Source organism: Cornus florida, unplaced genomic scaffold (assembly GCF_030987335.1).
Source record: "Cornus florida cultivar Cherokee Brave unplaced genomic scaffold, ASM3098733v1 CherokeeBrave_3.0.0_Hap2_Chr01, whole genome shotgun sequence".
Taxonomy (NCBI): domain Eukaryota; kingdom Viridiplantae; phylum Streptophyta; class Magnoliopsida; order Cornales; family Cornaceae; genus Cornus; species Cornus florida.
In genome coordinates, this window is record NW_026775571.1 from 21,904,501 (window position 1) to 21,919,513 (window position 15,013).

The window sequence follows — 15,013 nt, forward strand, 5'->3', positions numbered from 1 at the left end:
GCTCTCGGATACCCTGACATTCAGGTTTGTGTCCTCTTCCTTAGTTTTTCTTTTCCTTTGTTCATTCATGGTGTTTTACACGGAGGATGGGCTAGTAATGTTGGAGTTTGGTTTTGTTGGTGATTTGTTGTTGCTTTGTCAATGCTAGAGCTTGTTTCTTTGTTAAAAATTTTTGGGTTTGCTCCTCCATCCCACTCACTTTCCTCTTCTCCTTTTTGTGGTGCACGCCAGGTGTTCGCTGAAATTCCTCAACCAAGTCCACCTCTCTAAATGTCTTGTACCGGTCCTTCTCGCCCTCCTCGACCCTCTTCAGGTGCCCGTGCTGTCACTCGTGAGCGACCACGTGATCCTTGGGATCGCAAACAACTCAACTACGAACTCTCATTTCCGCTCACGGATGCCTTTGACATTCTACCCACAACTTCGTGGGCTGTCGCCGAATTGACTAACCGGCGTCTGCAACACATTTGCGCACCCCTTGCCAGGGTTGCCTACCCCCGTGTAGTGCGCCTCTTCTACCAGAATCTCCAGTGCCCTGAAGAGCCACCCATTTCTCTCACTACATCCATTGACGGCACCGCCTATGCTTTCACTATGACCGACATCATTCAGGTTTCTGGTTGCCCCATTGAGTGCCCCGATGACATTGTCAATCGTGAGAATCTCCCTTTATATGAGGAGCCGGATACATTAACTGTGGCGCAGATTGCCGCTGCCATTTGCCCTATTGACGATCCTACTCGGCCCCGGTCTTTTATCCGCAAAACCAATCTTCCGGAACGCCTATGGTTCATTGACACTGTTTTCAAGCACAATGTTTGCCCTTTGGTGCACAGCACCGAGCGTCGGGGCCTCTTTCTGCAAGCCTTATATGCCATGGACCAAGGCCAATGGTTCTCCATCCCAGAGCTCATTTGGTCCACCTTTATGAAGTTTTGGCATGATGCTCATAATGCACGGGCTCCGCGAGTTGAAAATCGGAAATTGCCTTTGCCGTTTTTCATCACTCGACTCCTTCAGCACAAGGGTTTCGTTGTTCCTCCCCACGAACCAAGAGGCGACAAAATCAAAATTTTTACCCAGCGCCGGTGGATCAATGTTCTGAGCCATTCTAGTACCCCTCCGCCTCCTGCCCCCCTGTTCATCCACGCTCCACCTCCTCCTCCTTCTGAGGCAGTTTCCACCGTCGCAGCCACTGCGAGGATAGAGCCTTCGGTCGACTCTCACCAGGACCAGGCTTTCATCCGGGCTTCCATTGCCGGTATTCATGCGCGACTAGATCGTTTTGAGCATTCTTTGTCCGCGTGCACTCAGGCTCTGTGTGAGTCTTCTTCACGTGCTGAGGAAGATCGTCGTCTTGCTGCTGAAGACCGCCGTGTCGCCGCTGAGGACCGTCGTTTGGCTTCCGCTGAACGGCGTAAGACTCAATCTCTCCTCCATTCCATCCTCGCCCGTTTACCTTCTGGCCAGTAGCTTGTTGCGCGTGTGGACCTTCTCTTTTGTTTCATCTGTAACTATTTCTCTTGTATATTTTGTTTTCCTTTTAAACTGTAAGAATTTGCTATGTATAGGTTGCTCTGGTCGACATGATCCCTGTACAGTTCTTTTTGTCATCATGTAAACTCTTTTTGCAATGCAAGTTCTTTATGTTCTGTTAACTTTCGTTACATTCGTTTTCTGTCTTTATGCTTGTGCTATTAATGTGTTTGTGGTTGTTTCTTTTGGTTCTTCATATTGCTTTCCAGGTTGCGCAGTCCGGTTCAAGTTCGGGGGTTTTTGTCTCAAAATGCCATTCCCTCCCCCTGGGTATTGTTGTTCCTTTTATACTCGTTGTCATTTTTGTCTCTCACTTGCATCCATGTCCATATTGAGGACACTGTGTCGTTTAAGTTTGGGGGTGCATCAAGCATTCTTGGTATATTTTTGGTTCCATAATTTTTGCTAAGCAATGATAGTATAACTTGACACTTGTCGGAGATGAAACATATGTTTAATACCTTGTGTATAGAAGCAATTGAAAAATTTTGAAAATAAAGAAAAATTTGAGTTGAAATGATCATGTAAATACAATGTAGTCTGTATAAATGCCTCAATTAGATTCTTGCTGGATTTACACTCTTATAAGCTTCACAATGCACAGATGCACATTGGAAACTTAACTGTGAGGCATGCAACTTGATTGACCTTGACCTTGGCCTAGTTAATCTGATTTGATGAACCTGATAGATGGATACCTTTGGCATGTTTATTCAAAAAAAAAAAAAAAAAAAAAAAAAAAAAAAAAAAAAAATGGAAAAAAAAATGACCAGTTGACGTTCGTAGCCTTTCCAGCTCGAGCTATTAAGCCCTAGGAGTGTCTCTACACTTAGCACCCTAAAGCCATCTGGTTTGGGAGTTGTTGGCCTAACGCTTGCTACAAGGGTTGGTTAGAAAGCTTAAGGGACTTAAACATTGCACGGTCATTCAAAAAAAATTAAACTAGTAATAAACATGGTTCGTTGGAGTTCGTAGCCTTTCCAACTTGAGCTATTAAGCCCTATGGAGTGTCTCTACACTTAGCACCCTAAAGCCATCTGGTTTGGGAGTTGTTGGCCTAACGCTTGCTACAAGGGTTGGTTAGAAAGCTTAAGGGACTTCAGCATTGCACAACCATTCTATGTTTCGCTTATGTGTTGAAATAAATTGTTAACAAGCAACAAAAGTTGTCTTGAAAATAAAATCATGCCTTAGGGACTTCATGTAAAAGGGAATTCATTGACTTGAAAACTTGTACCTTGGAATTGGAAAAGAAAGTAAAAGCCGCATGTTGAGAATCCAATTCACTTTCACTGAAGCGAGAGTTGATTTCCATTCAAGAGATGATAATTGAGTTATTTATATAGACTTTGATGTTGATGCATGTATGTAGAAATGTATGTAGCCAATTTTTGTATCAATGCTTCATATATGCAAGGTAGTTTTCCCAATGACCCCATCTCCAGTTTTTGTCTGTTTCAAGTTGTATTTGAGCTATGTTTCTATCTCATTTTACCATGGAGGATATTTTTGTAGTAGCATGCCAATGGTTGTCTTTTCTTTATGTTTTTCATTGTAGTTTTGCTAAGGGACTAGCAAAATGTAAGTTTGGGGGTGTGATGAGCGCCGAATAATGTATATTCAAGCGCCCTAAATTACATTGACAAAGTCCAGTTATTAATTATTTTATGTAGATTAACTCCAATTCTATGTTTTTATGCATTTTCAGGTTCATTGGCCAAAATGGAACAAGAATAAGGCCTTGTGGAGTCTTGAGCAACAAAAGGGTGCCAATGCTGAATTCTGGCAGCAGTAGAGCCTGGTCTTTGCTTGCCATTTTGACCTTCCAAACTCGAGAACTGGACTTCCCTCATAACATGAAAGATTTAGAGCTCTGAATCAGCTTTCCAAATCTTCAAGTGGTTCATCATTCGGAGTTCGGAGCAGAGAGTTATGATCTTCACAACAGAGGTGCGCAGAACTGCCTGGCAGCACTGATGTACTGCCTTTCTCCCCATTTTCGACCAACCAGACTTGAGATTTGGGTCTTCATCAAAACATGAAGTTTTTAAAGCACTGAATCAGCTCTCCAAAGCTTCAAACAGATCATCATTCGGAGTTCGGGGCACAAAGTTATAGCAGTTTTCCCAAAATAGGTCAGCACTGAGCAAGAGGAGCATGTTGCACATTGCACTAAGTTAGAGTGCTCGAAGTCACCAAGCGTGCGCTCGAAAATCAGGTAGAATGCCCTTCGGAAATGGCTCATTTCAGCCCACTTGCACATTGGTTTCCTCAATGCCATCTTCCCTCTTTATGAAGTGGTTGGAGGTGTCCCTTGGAGGAGAGAGGGTATGGTTGGAGCATAAAAGGCTACCCAAAGGCCACATATATGATTAAGCTTTATCTTGAGCAAGAGAAAAGGAGAGAGAAGAGAGCAAGGAGAGGGTGTTCTTGAGTGCTACAGTAGGAGCTCGAAAATGGAGATGAGGATGATGCTTCTTCCTTCTTCTAGCTCACCAATGGGTAACTAAACCTCATCTAGGGAGGTGATGAAACCCCTCCCTTGTAAGCATGTGTTAGTATAGTTTATTTTTGGGGATTACAATGTATTTTTGATAGTCTTTCCATGGTCAAGAGCCTCATTTTTGTTGTAATGAATGTTGAATGTTTTAAATGATTATTGTGAGTTATTCATCTTGTCTTGGATGGTTGCCTTTCTTAATCATATTGCTTGCACTTCCATGGTGACAATGGAAGTTAGATCATGGAATGGTTTTAATGGCATGGAGTTGGAGAACCTAGATAGTTCATAGCTTAGGGTTTCCCTTTGATGGGCTATACTTGATTCTTAGCTTTATGTGCATTCACCATTTAAATTAGGGCTTGATAATCCTTGGCTTAGTAAGCATGTTCTAAGCTACATTTTAGTTTAGGTAGTTGATCATGTGAACCTTTGATGGTTTATTCTTGCCTTTCTAATTAAATGAACTTCTTAAGGATATTATAGCAACCTAGTATTGTTATGTATCATGACTATCATATATGTTGTTTTCCCCTTAAATTAATCTTAACCTAGCATGTGTATAGGGATGGAGGTGGATTCATTTCTCTAGCCTTCTTTACTTGTACTTCACTCCCTTGAATTCTTGCAATTTATTGTTTTATGCACTTTTAATTTCCTAGCTTAAGTGACATCCAACAAAACCTCTATACACCCTTCATCATTCTAAGAATGATTCTAGACATTTAGGTTGTATTAGACTAGCGTAGTCCCTGTGGTTCGACTTACCCGACCAATAGCCCTATTTTACAATGATTCGTGCTATTGCGAAGGTTGATGTTAATTGACCAACCGATCAACAATGCAAGACTAGATCATGGCCTTACACTTGTCACTAATCCAATGCCTCTTCCAAGACTTAATCTTAAGCTTACACTTGCCACCAATCCAATGCCTCTTCCAAGACTTAATCCTAAGCTTACACTTGTTAACAATCCAATGGTTACATGTGCATCAGTCTAAGGCCAACACATGGATGAATCTCCACCCACCAAATGTCAAGAGGTCATGGTGCCAAGTCTCTTCACCTAAATGCCAACAAATGGCTCCATGAGAGTGTGACACTTGTCACACTTTCCAAAAATTACAAAATGGTCCTTTTTCAAAATATCTTCTAAAATAAATTGCAAAAAGGTCCCTCAAACGAAAAATAATAATTTTGCATAATTACACTAAAATTCCAAAAGTCATGAATAATTACACTAAAGTAAGCATTCATGCCCTTTATGAAAAATAAAAGCAATTAGCATGCTTTTCAACAAAAGTGAAAATACCAATGTCATGAAAATCAAGTATTATGAATGCATGAAAAACCAGATTCAAATCCGAACATCCGAAGTGAGGTTAAGCGAGGAAAAATAATAGACGAGTAAAAGACGAAAAAAAGAAAATCATCAAAATGAAAAAGGAGGAAAAAGTCCGGGTCATTACAACTTACTCTCCTTAAAAGGATTTCGTCCCCGAAATCTAGCCGTACCTGAAAGAGAGAACAAATGGGGATACCGAGAGCGAACCTACTGCTCGAGCTCACAAGTAGCCTCCTCAACGCCGTGATGTCTCCTCAAGACCTTAACCAATGGAATGGTCTTAGTCCTTAAAACCTGCTCCCGTGAATCAAGAATCTGGACTGGACCCTCCTCGTAGGTCACATCCTCATCAACAACAACATCAGTCCACCGTAAAACATGCAATGTATCCGGCTCATACTTCCTCAACATAGATACATGAAAGACGTTATGAACTCTATCCAAGTCTGGCGGTAATGCCAAACGATAAGCAACTTCACCAACGCACTCCAAAATCTGAAATGGTCCTATGAACCTAGGAGACAACTTGCCCGTCTGTCAAAATCTCAGAAGTCCCTTCCGTGGAGAAATCTTGAGAAAGACATGGTCCCCTACCTCAAAAGACAAGGATCTCCTCCTCTTATTAGCATAACTCTTTTGCCTGCTCTGAGCTATAGCCAACCGCTGCCGAATCAACTTGATCTTCTCTGTAGTCTCAATGACAATGTCGGGACCCAAGGCGACTGTATCACCTACCTCAGTCCAACAAACTGGAGATCTGCAAGGTCTGCCATACAACGTCTCAAAAGGTGCCATGCCAATACTGGTCTGGTAACTGTTGTTGTAGGCAAACTCAACCAAGGGTAAGTAGTCTTCCCAACTACCCCCAAAATCCAAAATGCAAGCCCGTACAATATCCTCTAATATCTGAATGGTACGTTCTGACTGACCATCACTCTGAGGATGGAATGCCGTGCTAAAGTGAAGCCCTGTGTCAAGAGCCTCTTGAAAACTCTACCAAAAGTGAGACGTGAACCTGGGATCCCTATCCGAAATAATGGATACTGGAACCCCATGAAGCCTGACAATCTGCCCCACATATAGTCCACTAAGTCTCTCTGCATCGTCCGTCACTGAGATAGGCAGAAAGTGAGCCGTCTTAGTCAATCTATCAACAATGACTCAAACGGCATCATTCCCTGCCTTGGATCTCGGAAGTCCGGTCACGAAATCCATAGTGATGTGCTCCCACTTCCACTCTACCACCGGTAGTTGTTGCAACAAACCTGCCGATCTCTAATGCTCTACCTTCAGTTGCTGACAAGTAAGGCATTTAGCCACGAACTGAGAAACATCCCGTTTCATACCCTTCCACCAAAACTGTCTCCACAAATTGTGATACATCTTCGTACCACCTGGATGAACTGCGAGTCGAGAATGGTGAAATTCCCGAAGAATGTCGTCACAACAAGACAAAGGGACAAACATCCTCCCTCTGTACTTGAGACTACTGTCTGAATGCAAGGTCCAACCATCTACATTCCCACTGCCTGAAATCTGGTCGTGGATGGACTTCATCTCCCCATCCTCCTGTTATGCCTCAATAACTCTGCTAACAAGAGCCAGTTGAGCCATAAGGCTAAATAAAATAGCCGGTGAAACATCCTCATACAACTACAAACCAAGATTTGCAAGCTCTTCTAGCATCTTCCATCTGTGAATGGAAATGCTAGCAAGAGTACCTCATGACTTCCTACTCAATGCATCAGCCACCACATTGGCTTTCCCCGGAAGATACTGCAACACAAAATCATAGTCCTCTATGAACTCAACCCATCTGCGCTGTCTCAAATTCAAATCCTTCTGAGAGAAGAGATATTTGAGACTTTTGTGATCGGAGAAAACTTCAAACTTCTCCACATACAAATAGTGTCTCCACCCCTTAAGGGTAAAAATAACTGTTGCCAACTCCAAATCATATATCGGATAGTTCAACTCGTGAGTCTTCAACTATCGAGAACCATAAGCTACCACCCATTCAGTCTGCATCAGAACACAACCCAAACCTTCCCGGGAAGCATCACAATAGATCACATAACCCAAACCACATTCAGGTATGATCAAAACTGGAGCTGATGTCAACCTGACCTTCAACTCCTGAAAAGCAAAATCACACGCCTCATTCCATATGAACTTGACTCCCTTGTGAGTAAGTCGAGTCATTGGTGCCGCTAGAGGAGAGAAATCCTGAACAAATCTCCTGTAATAGCCGGCTAGGCCAAGAAAGCTCTGAATCTCAAACACTGTCTTCGGCCGCTCCCAATCCATTACAGACTCAATCTTTGACGGATCCACAGCAACACCGCCCCCTAACACGACGTGTCCAAGAAACTTCACCTCCGGTAGCCAAAATTCGCATTTCTCGAACTTAGCATACAATTGGTTATCCCTAAGGATCTGCAAAACTGCTCTCAAGTGATACTCATACTCTTCCCTTGAAGCTGAGTACACAAGAATGTCATCAATGAACACCACCACAAACTTATCAAGATAGTCACTGAATACATGGTTCATCAAGTCCATGAAAGCTGCTAGAGCATTGGTCAAACCAAATGGCATCACCAGAAACTAATAATGGCCATACCGTGTACGAAAAGCAGTCTTGGATATATCCTCATCCTTAACCCTTAACTGATAGTAGCCCGACCTCAAATCAATCTTCGAAAAGCATGTCGCTCCCTTCAACTGATCAAACAAGTCATTGATCCTAGGTAAAGGATACCTATTCTTGATCGTAGCTTGAATCAACTTGCGACAATCAATGCAAAGTCTCAAAGACCCATCCTTCTTCTTCGCAAAAAGAACCGGTGCTCCCCATGGTGAAGCACTAGGACGAATAAAGCCCTTAGCTTTCAAATCATCCAACTGACCCTTCAACTCATCAAGCTCTGCCGGTGCCATACGGTACGGTGCCATAGAGATGGGTGCCGTGCGGGGAATGACATCAATGGCAAAAACCACTTCCCTTAAAGGAGGTAACTCTATCAGTTCCTCTGGAAGACATCAACAAACTCCTCAACAACTGCCGGAAGAACACGGCCTAAACTGCTATCCTCGTCAACTAGCAAACTAGCCAAGTAGGATATGTGGCGACTCCAGTCACCAATGCTGAAAACCATTGCCGAGTGGGAATTGCTCCGATCTCCCACAAAATGGAAACAATCTCCCTTGGGAGTGCAAACAGACACCCTCCCACGGAAGCAATCGATCGTAGCCCGGAAGAATGACAACCAATCCATCCCAAGAATGACGTCAAAACCCGTCATGTCAAGAACAACAAAATTGAACTCCAAAGTCCGTCCAGCTATCTCAATAGCACAACCTCGACAAACACGATCCAAAGACACTGGAATTCCTACTGGTGTGTCAACACAGAGAAAACTATCCCGAAGTGTGACCTCCAGACCCAATGAATGTGCAAATGATGCAGAAATGAAAGAATGTGATGCACCCGTATCAACAAGAACTCATGCCCAAGAACTAAAAACTGGAAAGATACCTCGAACTGAAGAGGTACCTGCGGAAGCATCCACCTGTGGAAGAGCGTAGGCTCGTCCCTGAGCCCTGTTGTGAATTACCTTGATAGCCTGGCTAATGTGTAGAAGCAGTAGGTGTAGAACCTCTGGCTAGATAAGTGCCAACTGGCACTACTGGCTGTGGTGCCTGAGGAACTCTGAAACCAGACTAAACCACTGCAGACTGTGCTGGTACCATCTGTGAATCTGTGCCACTTCGTGACTTATTCAACAACTTTAGACAATCCTTCCTGAGATGACCTGGCCGCTTACAATAGAAGCAAGCTCCCTGCCCTATCTTTGTAGAAACTGAAGTTTGACTGGCCTGTGCCCGAAGCTGTGGGCAACAAGGCTTGATGTGCCCCGGCTGCTGACAATGGTAACAAACCACTCCCTGGGTTGATCCCGAAGATACATGAACTGTGGGTGTAGAATGATTCTGCTGTGATGCCCCCTATGAGTGAGTACTATTCCCTACCTTAGCCTTCTTCCACTGACTCCTGGAAGATGATGGATTATCTCCACGAGGCTACTTGCGTGAACTCCTAATCCGTAACTGATCCCGTTCCTCTGCTTCAGCTAGTATAGCCCTCTGAACCACCTATCGGTAAGTCCTTAAATCAAGAATTGAGACCCGTGGCCTGATGTCAAGATGTAGCCCATCCTGAAACTTCATTGCCCTGGCCTCGTCTGTTGCAACCATATCCTCGGCATAACGAGAGAGAGAAGTAAATCGTGTCTCATACTCAATGACACTCATAATGCCCTGATAAAGACCTGCGAACTGTGTCCTCATCTCCCGCCTCATAGCTCTAGGAAAGAAGCGCTCGAAGAATAAACCCCTGAACTCATTCCAAGTCATCAACTCAACATTGTGGACATTGGTCATAGACCTCCACCAGATATCTGCATCCCCCATGAACAAAGAAGCAGTCAAAGAAATCCTCAACTTGTCTGTGGGCACCGCCATACTGTCTAACTTGCGAACCATAAGGTCCAACCAAGCTTCTGAGACCAGCGGATCTAAACTCCCTATAAATGGATCAATCCTGACCCTCTGAAGTCGCATAAAGTACTCTAGCGCCTCATTGACAATCGGTGCAGGTGCCGGTTCTGGAATCTGTATCCCTGCCACCTGTCTGAGTATCATCTCCTGTAGGGATTCAGCAATTCCCTGAGTGATACCTTAAGCTACTCGCTCCTCGTAAGTCTGTGCCCGCGGCGGATCAGCATTCGTGCCACGAACTAGAATCCTGGGCCTCCCCGGACCCCTCGTGAACTCTATGTCAGCCACCTGCTCCTCAATGCCCTGACGTGAAGACTCTCCACGCGTGACAACCATGATTCTAAACTTGTAAAAGAAAGGAAGACAACAATAACACAAGTTATTATGACTAAATGCAACTCATACTATGAATGCAATGAAGCAAGAAGCAAGACTAGGTATGCAACATACTATCATGCTAAAGACATTAACAAAAGCTTCTAAAATAGTTAAGCACTTAAACAGATAAGCATACATGTCAAACAAAGGCACTCTTAACCATATAGGCATATAAGCATAAAGACATGTCATACTACTAAGCATGTTATCACGAAACATCTAAACATGTTATAAAGTCAAAACATGTTATCAAAAGCATGTGAATGCATCAAAGTACATCAATAAAAGTATGATATGCACCCAAAACCCATCGTCCTAAGGTGTTCAAACCTAGGAGCTTTGATACCACTTGTGACGGCCCAAGGTTTTTCAACACTGTGCGCCAGTGATGAACCGAAAGATGACTCGATAACGAATCCGAATTGCAGAAGCAAAAGATAAAATGACATCCCTAGGGACACAACATGTCTCTAGGACACCAAAGAGACCCTCAATGAGATCATGGAGCCCAAAGAAAAATAAATGCGTAAACAAGACTTCAAAATGGACAAAAAGGAACCCAAGGGTAAAATGGTTATTTCCATCCTAAAAGTGAGTACTACCAAGCACATTGTTTGAAAGACAACAAAAAATTAATGAATTTAGACTCAAGAATCACTTGATTCGGAGTCCGGACGGCAAAGATATCAAGTCTTGAAGTCGACGGAAGAAAAACCTTATCCCGGTTCGAGCCAAAAACTGACACCCCTCCACTAAAACTTGAATAACTTGAGTTACCAAAGGAATCTAAAACTCTAATTGGTACCATTGGAAAGCTTATTTTGATGTGGTCAATTTAGACTCAAGAACAGACCAATTTGGAGTTAAAACGAGGAAGATATGATAATTTGAAGTTGGAGGTGCAGTGCTGAACCAAGACACAAAAACACTCTATGAACAGTACTTTGAGCGCTCAAACTGGGACTTTGAGTGCTCGAATAGTACCTGCCCAAGGCCAAAACTTTCTGCCCAAACTTCGAGCACTCGAACTCCCATTTAGAGCGCTCGAACTCCTGTAGCTGCACCTGGAATGCAACCTTGAAATGCCATTTTGAGGACTTTTTGGGCCTTTTTTGGAAAAAAGTTGTAAAGTAACCCCCCTTAAAATCATGTTTTCTGGTCAACCATGTCAAGACCAACTTTGTTTTTTCAAGTGAAATACCAAAAATGCCCTTGAGGTCTCATTTAGCAAAAATATGTAAATGAATGCTACTCTAAGTGTTCACTTCTTCAAGAATGGTGTTGTGTGCCAAAGTGAACATGCACACATATGTAAAATGAGTAAATACACATGTTCCAATAGCTCATGGTCACATAACATGTCATATACAAAATACAACCTGTCAAACCTCAAATTCTCATCATTTCATAAGACAACTATGGGATTAAACTAGCATACATGTGATATAAATGTACATGGCACTTGGCCTCATGTTATGCATACAAAATAGACATCCTCAAGTGTTCTTAGATATAAATTACACATCAAGGAAGCCATCTTAGCTTCTACAATACCATACATCCATGGTATACAAAATTAACATCCAAAAAGGAAAGAATGCTAAACAAGTGCATGTCAATATACAAAAATGCTTCACATAACTCAAAATCTTCTAAGGATGATGAGCATCGAAGAACATGGTCTCCTTACTTGAAAAACAACCCAAACCACTAGGGTGAGTAATCAAGTTACTCGTAGGAGAAGCATATGCGTATACCCCAAAGTTTTAATATCATTGCAAGATTAATATAGATGAATACGAGGGAGCATTCCACTTAACGTCTATGTTCAAGGTGTTCTAAGGGATCATCTTAAGCTAACTTAAATGTTTCTTAGCAACACAATATCAAAATGGATGTACTTAGCAACATCAAACCGCATATAACAAAATTTACAAGTTACAAATAGCATTAATTGTCAACTTGGAAATGAATGCGAAATAAAAAAAAAGTAGAATCCTTGGACACCTAAGCTCGGAATTCTGCCGAGACCTCAACGGTTATTCCAGGCATTAACCCGCAGGGAAGACCACCTTAAGTGCGCACTATCTCGATTGGGGAGAACTTATACCTCCCGCACTAGAGCCAAACTCTAGCCATATTACTAGTAACCATGTCCCAAGAGAATCCAAAGTATATATCAAGTTCAAAACTTATGTATAGATAACAAGGCATATAAACCACCTTCCATGCACAAGTACTTCGAAACCATAAAAACCATGTCTTCGGGTTCCAAGTCTAGAATGACATGATAGATGACAAGTTCTTAACTTGATATTATGCACAAAACAATATCATTAACTTATCAATTTAAACATGCCTCAACAATAAGCCATATATACTAAATGTTTGCATTTTAGCAAATAGCTTCTAAAACAACCATGATTATCAATAGTAATACACTAGAATGTAGGATTTCCATCACAATAGCATAGTAATTCAAATCATTAAGAATTCTATACAACTTCCACAATCCTACTCAAGATATATACATAACATACATGCTTGATCAATGAAATCCTAAGTGAATCATAAGGATTTCCTATAGTATGCAATACTGCAATTTTAAAAGCATGTATACAATATATATTAAGCCCCAAAGGATTTCAAAACACTTAGAAAATAAACATACTACCACCCCTACCTCAATAGAGAATTGTATCTCTATAATCCAAGCAACCAAGCACTAAATGGAAAACAAGCTTAGGGTTAATGAAGAGGAAAATGAGAGGAAACTTTTACTAGTTAAGGTTCTTAGTCTAAGATGAATGGAAGGGCACCAAAATTAAAGAAGAAAGCTATTAACCAAGCTTTTCTCCAATGGTGGCTAGGTTAGAACTTTGAAGAACTAAGGAAAATGAAGAGGATAAGTGAAAAATGGTGAGTGGAAGGGCTAGAGATCCTCCACTCACTATGTGCTCTTACACTACCTCTCACACACACACAATGCAAGACTAGATCATGGCCTTACACTTGTCACTAATCCAATGCCTCTTCCAAGACTTAATCCTAAGCTTACACTTGTCAACAATCCAATGCCTCTTCCAAGACTTAATCCTAAGCTTACACTTGTCAACAATCCAATGGTTACATGTGCACCAATCTAAGGCCAACACATGGATGAATCTCCACTCACCAAATGTCAAGAGGTCATGGTGCCAAGTCTCTTCACCTAAATGCCAACAAATGGCTCCATGAGAGTGTGACACTTGTCACACTTTCCAAAAATTACAAAATGGTCCTTTTTCAAAATATCTTCTAAAATAAATTGCAAAAAGGTCCCTCAAATGAAAAATAATAATTTTGCATAATTACACTAAAATCCCAAAAGTTATGAATAATTACACTAAAGTAAGCATTCATGCCCTTTATGAAAAATAAAAGCAATTAGCATGCTTTTCAACAAAAGTGAAAATACCAATGTCATGAAAATCAAGTGTCATGAATGCATGAAAAACCGGAATCAAATTTGAACACCCGAAGTGAGGTTAAGCGAGGAAAAACGATAAACGAGTAAAAGACGAAAAAAAGAAAATCACCAAAAATGAAAAAGGATGAAAAAGTCCGGGTCATTACAGATTAATAGTTTAGTTAGAATTGAATTAAGCATTAGTGCTCATTTATTTCTCACTTGTTACTTGTCAATTCGGTACTTTATTATAAGGAAGGTAAACATTGGACCTTAAAGCAAGAATATAATTATGAAGCGTCATTGAATCTTAAAGTATTGCTTAGGAACTTTGTGAGATATTCTTGAACTCTTGTAGCCAAGTTGTTCATTGTTATATATGCTTGAGATAGCCCTTGTCGAGGCTAATTACATTGCTTAATTTCTTGTCCAAGCATAGGCCTTTGTCATGGCTATTTACTTAATTGTTGAAAGCATGGGTCCTTGTCATGGCCATTAATTTCTTGCATTGATATAACATGGGAGTATGAGAACATCGTATGTGGAGGTTGTGAATTGTTGTTGATTGAAGTTATTGGTGTGTTGACTAGTTCTTGTATGCATGGTCTAAGGTAACTAAATATTCCTCTCATTCTTCTAAATCAAAATCTTGAATCATCCATTCAACGATTAAGAGGTAATTCTAGTAGAGCCCTTCCCATTCTTGATCACCCCATCACTTTAATGGAAGATCAATTTGAGAATCTTGGTTTTATGGATCAACAAGGTATATATCATCCTAATAATATACAATAAGCTAATAATGAGCAACAAATTAACAATGTGGACCCTCAAGGTGTGCATCCACCCTTGGGAATGCCACCACCAAATAATGTTGTGCAATAACCTCAACTAGGAATGCCAAGGCCAAATATTGTTTCACCACCCAATGGTGTACAACAACATCCAAATGTGCACATTCCACCTCAAGGCCATGTAGTTTACCCTCCTCAAGGACATTTAGTGTATCCTCTCGGAGTTCAAGCTCCAATTCCTCAAAGAGTCATTCGGGATCACTAGACTACTAATGAATACAATGCATACAATGCCCCGACTTACATTCGGCTTCTAAAATTTAGAGCCTATCACTATGAAATCAAGGCTTCCACTATCCAAATGTAAATGTGCCCACTTTTCTATTGGTTGAGCAATGAGGAACCATATAAACATTTAGATTAGTTCTTGGAAGTGTGTTCCACCGTGAAA